Here is an 8,109-nt window from a genome sequence, read left to right as displayed (position 1 = left end):
AGTCACAAAAATAGTTAAATGCCTTGAAAAACAATGATTTGAACTTGAATTGTTCTTTAAATGTGCCAAATTTCACATTGCTTGAAATTGGTGCTTGATTGAAGCACCAATTTCAACCCAAAAGATCAGCCTGATCAATTACTATCAGAGGGACTTTATTTTTGGACAAACAGGTCACTGAAATAAACAAAGAAGCCAGCTTGACCTTTAGGTCTTAGAGGAATGTTTCCCATTACCCTCAGGCTAACATTGCACTCCAGCCATGAGAGAAACTCATTGGTATTCCATGTCTTTCATTCCCTAAAGTCTGCTGCTGAATATGTAGAAATACTAATCTCAAACAGTTGTTTATTTTAGAGGTTCGGCTAAATTTATTTTTATTTTTTATTTATTTATGCTTCTCTTTAATTTTCCAATACCCACAGTAGGTTTTCGACATGAGCATGCATAGATCTAACAACTGGAAGGCTGATTGGGACTAATCTAGATTTCAATCTGAATAACATCACAACCTTTGCCAAATCGAGGCCAGTTTGGTGGCAAAGGTAAACCTCAGCATTCGGCAGGTGATTCATTTATACCTGCAGGGCTGGGTTCGTACACCAACCACCCAGCTCTTCTTCTATTTAATTTAACCTGAGTTAGTGGAAGGTTTATTAGAGTAAAGTAATTTGCTATGACTCTCTGAGGATGCATGACAGAAGGTTGTGCTTAGATGCTGAAGCTTAAAGCGGCGATGTAGTCAGAGGAACATAAAGTGCTGGTCTGATGGGGGCCGTTAATAAACACTCCAAAGCCAAAAATTACCTATGGAATTTGACTAGTTTTAGCATACTGTTATAAAGGAGCAATTAATGACAAAAACAGCCATAAAAATGCATAGGAAATTAAAAGTGGCTACTGCTATGCATAAATAAACAAATATATACATCAGTTGTTTGTCACAACTTTTCCTGTCTTCTCATAATTATGTAATTTATTATGTTTCTTGCAATGCTACTTCCTTACTTGTTCCTTTCCTCAAAAACTTCTAGTATCAAATCTTGCACTTGTTTATTGCCCTTATGTGGAGGATCTTAGCACAACAGGCAGCAAGAGCCAGTTTTGTTGAAAAGTCAAGGACGACCGTGCCAACAATTAAATAATTCTAATATACAGCAAAATTCTGCTGCTTCATCTCGAGCTCTTTACTAATCGTTTGTAGATGAAAACACATGTTGCACACTCTTTGGAAGAAGAACTCAGTGATTATTTAAAGTGACAAACACCTGCGTCTTATCTCTCCCATTCATCATCTCACCCCTCAGCTCCTCAGCTGCCTTTCTACATCTATTCATTCAAAAGTTCTTCTTGGTCCTCTAAAAATAAATGTCTATTTACCCCCCCCGTCAGACTCTGTTTCTCAGACTGCCTTGCCGTCCAAGTCTGAATGCTGACACGACAGTATGACAGTCCTCCCTGTTTAAACTGCCTGCTAAGCCTGCATGCTCGGTCTGCCGCACCACGCCAGAGTGAGTCACGCCATTAAAGATGCTGAAGCGATCGACCTTGCCTGCAGTTTGCTGCCCAGTGGTCCAGGCAGTTCATTCACCTGACATGTCACAACAGTGTGGGTGTGGCTCAATCATATTTTGCCACATCTTTCCTCCTACTCTACTTTTTATTATTATTATTATTTTTTTTTTTTTTTTTGGGGGGGGTTCACCTGCTTAACTGGCATTGTTATTATCTTTAGAATCATGTGTGGAGTGAAGAAAGTCCTGGATTTTGTACTGCAGTGAGCATGACGTCAGGCAGGCACAGAAAGCTGGAGGGGGAGGGAGAAATGTCAAGGCAGGAGTAAAAAGACAGAAAGAGATTGAAGAGAAAAAGCGGAACAGTAGGTTTGTGATGGAAGAGAAAAAATGAAATAAAATATTGGAATGTACGAATTATAAAAATAGAAGACAATGAGACAGAAATTAGGACTAATTAAAATGATTGGTGCAGTGTAGGTATGATTGTAGCAGAAGGAATTGGCATGTAGATAAATAGGGGAGGTGTACAGGTGGAAATGGAAAGAAAATAACATAAAATTAAAAAAAGAAGTTTTTTTTTTTTTTTTTAATAATTTAGACGACATCTCCCACACCTTTCCCCTACCCCCCCCCCAAAAAAAAAAAATGTCTGCCTTTGAAAAAAGGTTTAGTCACAAGAACAGAATACAGAGAATTCATAGGCGTTGTCGGGTCTGTTCTGTTGATCAAATAAACTTTGTTTGTGCAGCCAGATGAATCAGCAAGTTGGATCAGGAAAAAAAAAAAAAAGAAAAGAAAGAGAGACACCAAGGACCACTTGTTCACATCAGTGCAATTTGCTGCAGTCGTGCAGTTACTTTAGACGACAGAAGATAGCAGTGTTGCGTCGCTCCACGGCACAGACAAGCTCTGAAGACAAAAAGGAACCAAATTTGAATAGATTAGAGAAAACGAACCTGCTTACGTAAACATCTCTGCTATCTTTAAAGATGCATTCGATTGTTGCAACAGATCCACTCTCCATGCTTTTCATGCGCGTTCTGACGTTTTAATTTGCATATTGCAGCTTGAGTTTACTCGACACCATGGAAACACATTAATTAATCTGCACATCTCTGCTGTCGTGTTGCCGTTTCAGGGCTGCCTCTGAGCACAGTGCACGCGTTTATGTAACTTGCATGATGTGGCCTCTGCCTTTGACATGTTTTAGTTCATCTATGCAAATAAGCTGCGGCTGGGTCAAGCAAGGCTTAGATCAGAAGTCTCTCACACAGCTGTTTTCTCCTGGTCTCGGGTGACTTCTGTTGGGACGAGGGAGATTGCAGTCGAAGGGTAAGGGGCTTCTGTGGCTGCACATCGAAATGGCAAGTGATTTCTCTCGGGTGCAGTAATGGAAGTGGTATTTACGTTGTTTTTTTTTTTTTAGGCCTTTGATGCTTGTGAAGTTAAGCTTAACCGCTCAGACAATTTTTGAAAGATCAAGGCCCAAACTCAAATATCGATAAATAGGTAAATTCTGATTTTTTTTTTTTTTCAATTTCTATTTTTTTTTTCCAATTGCTATTTTATTGTATGCTAAATAGTATACAGTAAAATGATACTTGGATTTCTCTGCTATGTATGAAAAACCATAAAACCAACAACAACAACAAAAAAAAAAACACATGCAAATAAAGCAAATGTGTTTGATTTAATTAGAAAGCAATCATGTATTTCATGAATGCAATAAAAAAGTGAAACTCTTATGCAACATAGGTTTGAACATGTAAGTATCAAGAGAACAGCACTATGCTGGTTTCCTCCTGTGAATGAGAAATCCTCTTCATTCTCTAGGGTTATTTGCGGAGTACCACAGGGCCAATTCTTTTTATTATGTAATATACACTTGAAATCTTCAAGCTGCATTGGATACATCCATCAATCCATTTCCTAACACCCTTGTTCCTAGTTGGGTCGGGAGGGTTGCTGGCGGCTATCTCCAGCAACCCTGGAGATGGAGATAGACATTTAACCTGACAGTCATGTTTTTGGACTGTGGGAGGAAGACGGAGTACCCAGAGAGAACCCACGCATGGTCAGCGAGAACATGCAAACCACGCTGGATACATTTCTGATGTTATTACTACAGGCATGTCTTGAAGACATAAAGTTTGGATAAAAAGTTTGGAAGACGTTCTGCTTTTAAATTCTGACAAGGCATAAGTTGTCATCTTTGGACCAGAACTTCTGAAAAAGACAATCACTTTATCTGGATGGTGTTGCAGTGGCCTCCTATGATAACCTCAGTCTCATTTTTGACCAGGACACCTTTTTTAAATCCCCCATTAAACAGGTTTTTTTAGGATTTATTTCTTTTGTCTCTGGAATATTGCTAAAATTTGAAACATCTCGTCTAAGTAATGCTGAAAAACTAGTCCATGAGGTAATGCTTCCAGCAACTAAACATTGTCCTTACTGACATAGAAAATACATAATGCACAAACAAAAGGTAAACAATCCACCACACAAATATATACAACTGACATATTGCGTTGTCACAATCCAGAAAGAGAGACGACGTCAGAACAGTCGAGGGCTGAGGAGAAAACAGACTGGACTGTTGCTAAAGGATCAAAAGTCTTGTTTTCAGATGAGCAGACATCTTGCATTTCATTCTCAGAGTGGAAAGACCAAGTTGCTCAAAGTCTAGTGTCAAATTCTAAGAGTCAGCAAAGATTTTTGGAGCCTTATCATCTGTTGGTTCACTGCGTTTTTTTAAAACAAAAAAATTCAAAGTCAGCTCAGGTCGAGCTGCTCAGCCGTCTAAAGCAAATTTTAGAGCACTTAATGGTTGCCTCAGGCAGGCTTTGCGGAGATGTAGATTTCTTCAGCAGAACTTGGCACCTGCTCGTTCTATTGAAAGCACAAATACTTTGTTTAACAACCTCACTACCAGTGTTCTAGTTTGGCCAGCAGGCTCGCCTGACTTTAACCCCAAATAGTATGGAAAATCATCAAGATGGACTGATGTTGAGAGTTTACAAAGCTCACTGAACTGTGAGGAGTCTCAGAGAATCCATGGGACAGAGGATACGGAAACTTCCATGACCTTTTGTCCTCCCCTAATGATACTTAGGGGGAATATAATATAAGGGCCTTTAATAATAATCCCACAGTTTTAACATTTTTAGTCAAAGCATATTTATTATCTTTGGAGTTCTGAGAAAGTAGGACAGCGAGTTTCTTTCCTGCAAATATGCAGAGACATTAACATACCCTGGGAGTCGATTTGACATGATGACGAGGAGGTGAGTCTGACGACAGATGCAAAGGTCGAAGGGGACGGTGAACGCCAGAAGGAAGCAGAAGCAGGAATCTGACTCTCATTTTTTTATTCTTTTTTTTTATGTGAGATATAAAATACCGAGCCAGTAAGAATGGATTATTAATCATAAAGCTGCAGCACAAGTTTTGGATGCTAACCTGAAAGTGCCGTATAAAAGACTGACATTATTGCAGAGCACCAATAAAGACGGCACATTTCTGCTGATATGACACAACATACCTCAGCGGAAAGGGTGAGCTTCACCGAAGGCATCGAAGGCACCGAAGAACTGCATTATGCTACTCTTTACATCTGTAATTTAATTATATTTAGTACAGTGCTTGCAAAAAACGAGGACACTTAGTCTAACAACCATAAACACAAAGTACATTATCCTGATGTTCCTATTTTATAGTGTCTGCACAATAGATATTTACATACGCACACTTAAATATTACGCTAATCATTAGCTTTTACGGGCTTATTTTCATATTGGAATGATTACACAATCAGAATCAACTTCACTGATTAATAAGAATAAAAATACATCATAGACTTTCTCCGATTTACTTAAGATTACACATTCAGAATAATAACACATACCTACAGCCATCAAGAAGTGTTTGGCAATAATTTTGGCTGGATTTGACCCCTTCTTCTTATCAAAAATCGGGGAGATTGTTTATTCTTTGGGTGGCACAGATTACATTATTCCCTAACATTTCAGGAGGGTGGAGGTTCAGCTTTCAGAGATCTCAGGAAGCTTTATTCATTCGAATACAAAGACGCAAAATGTCAGCCTCGCCTGAAATAAAAAATAAATAAATAAAAAAAAAATAGCGTAAGCCTATCACAAACTGGAAAATACTGAAATATCAATGTCACTATCTGAAGTGCAGCAAATCTATTATCAATATATACCAAGATGACACCAAAAAATGATGATACCAACAAAAAAAAACAAAAAAACAAAAAAAAAAGCAGCTGCTCCAAAACCGATGTCTCCAGCTTGGACACTGATTTCCAGCTGCACATTGTTGTGAGAAAAAAATAAATAAAAATTCCAAGCACTGTTAGATGAAATCACTCAATCAGGTTTATTCATATTGTGCACAGAGAGATTGTAAGACAATCAATAATAAATGAAAAGCTCTACACATAAGTTTTATACCAAGGATAATTGATCTGAAACATGATGGGAGAGACAGTCTGGTTCCCATGCAGCTGCAGGAAAACAACTTCCAGCCTTGTGTGTGTGTGTGTGTGTGTGTGTGTGTGTGTGTGTGTGCGTGTGTGTGTGTGTGTGTGTGTGTGTAACCCAAACAGGTTCTTTTGGTGAGGGTTCACAAGCATTTAATATAACATGATCAGTAGATGTAAACAGATGTAGCCTTCTGTAATTCACTCTTTCCCACTGCTGTTGAAGTTTAATAAAGTTATTTCCACATGTTGAAAAACTGAATGATGAAGAAAGTATCTCTTCTTTTTTGACCGTATTCTGGAGGCTGAAGCAATGAGAGTTAATAAAGAGTAAAAATCATCAAAAAGCAAAAAAGGAAACCACTGGTAAGCCTAAGAGAAGCTAATATTACAAAAATAACTGGCTTTGAGGGTTAAAATCTCTGGTTTTAGATGCAATGTAATTTCCAGTAACAGTAGCAGTTTGACCTGAGCTACAGTCACAGTAAGCGTCCTGAAAACGATGGAAATCAGTGAAATTTCTCTGTGAGCTAGCTGGATTTATGCTGTGTGATAATGATGATGAAAAATATATTGTTCTGTGTCGCCTTCATTAAAGATTAAACACCAAAGGTTAAGCTAATTTTGAAATAAAACAGAAACAGATTAAAAAAATAAGCATCCCACTGCTATAGCCAATTCATTTCCAGAGTTACAAAATAACACAGTGCTGTATGACACTGAACAACATCACATTGTATCATTTTGTGACAATTATATTTAAATAAACATGGAAATGTATCAATTTCAACTACAACTTTTGGCAGAGAAGCTATTGCAACAATTACAATTACAAATGCATTTCATACTGAGAACAAAGACAAACTCTAAAAATGTTATCTATTCAGAATATTTATGGTTGCTACTCCAGACAGAAGCAGGCAAAGGGCAAGAATGTGCCAGGATAAAGCTGTATGTCATCACATTTTTAACACTTGAAGCTAAAATCCTTTCTCCAAGGAATTTTCTAATTGTTAAGATGACATGAATGGCTGACATCCTCAGTGGATAACAACACACTGTATTGTACAGCTTGTTTGCAGAAACAGATGAACCCAGTCCCTTTGTAAATGGAATGAAAGACTGGAAGGATGTCAGCAAAAACCCTGGAGGTTCACGAAAGAAGCAACATGCGCAGGATGTGGACCGAAGCCGTTCTTCTCATGCATTTAGGGAATTATGCAGATATGAGGATAACCCTGCTAGTAGCTGTTATTATGAATATTGTCAGTGGGTCTATTCAGTAGAGATTGCAGGGCAGTTTTCTTTCTCTCTCTGTCCCCGTTTTTCTTGAAGCCGAACTGCGCAAATAAAACATTTAAGCCCAAAAATAATGTGGCATTGTTATCCTCCGACCAGAGCTGTGAACGTCTCCTCATTGATCGTGTGCTTTATATTGTTGTGATGCCGAAGCAATTCTGGGACTTGACTCCTTCGCTGTCCTACTGCTGCTGTCTGGCAGGCAGGAGGGCAACCGTGATTTGACGTGATAGACACAGATCAAAGGATGATGCAACAATGCAAATCCTCCCCACCTCTTGTCACTCTGCATACGCGCACTGCATGACCTTGGTATAATTCTCACTGACCTATTAATCTGCAGAAGGTTTGTGTGCATGACTGTGTTTGCATGTGCAGATTAAGTTACGGACGACAAAGACGTTCAAAGAGCCACAAATGTATGTGGTGGCTTTTTTTGTGTTTTATGTATTCCCGTTTTCTACCAAGAGTTTATTTCATAAACTGCAATGAAAAAGAAAAAAGACAGTTTTTTTTTATCCACCACGAAAAAAAGAGGCTACAGTAACAGTATCACAGGGAATGAATAAGTCCATGACTTATATCCACACAGTCATGTCTGGGAGGTTCCTGTCTGTGACTAAGTGCACCCTAAGAGGATAAAATAACAGGGTGTCCCTAATCCATGCACTAACTTATATCACACATATAATAACAGCAGGTGTTTAAACGCTTCAGCATTGAAAGCAATGGCAATAAAACCATGGCACCAGTTTGCAAAAAGGGTCTCATATCAACCCCTAATAGATA

Source organism: Poecilia latipinna, unplaced genomic scaffold (assembly GCF_001443285.1).
Source record: "Poecilia latipinna isolate Pla-1442-1.1 unplaced genomic scaffold, P_latipinna-1.0 Scaffold906, whole genome shotgun sequence".
NCBI classification, from domain to species: Eukaryota; Metazoa; Chordata; class Actinopteri; order Cyprinodontiformes; family Poeciliidae; genus Poecilia; species Poecilia latipinna.
Note: the sequence above shows the minus strand (reverse complement) of the source record.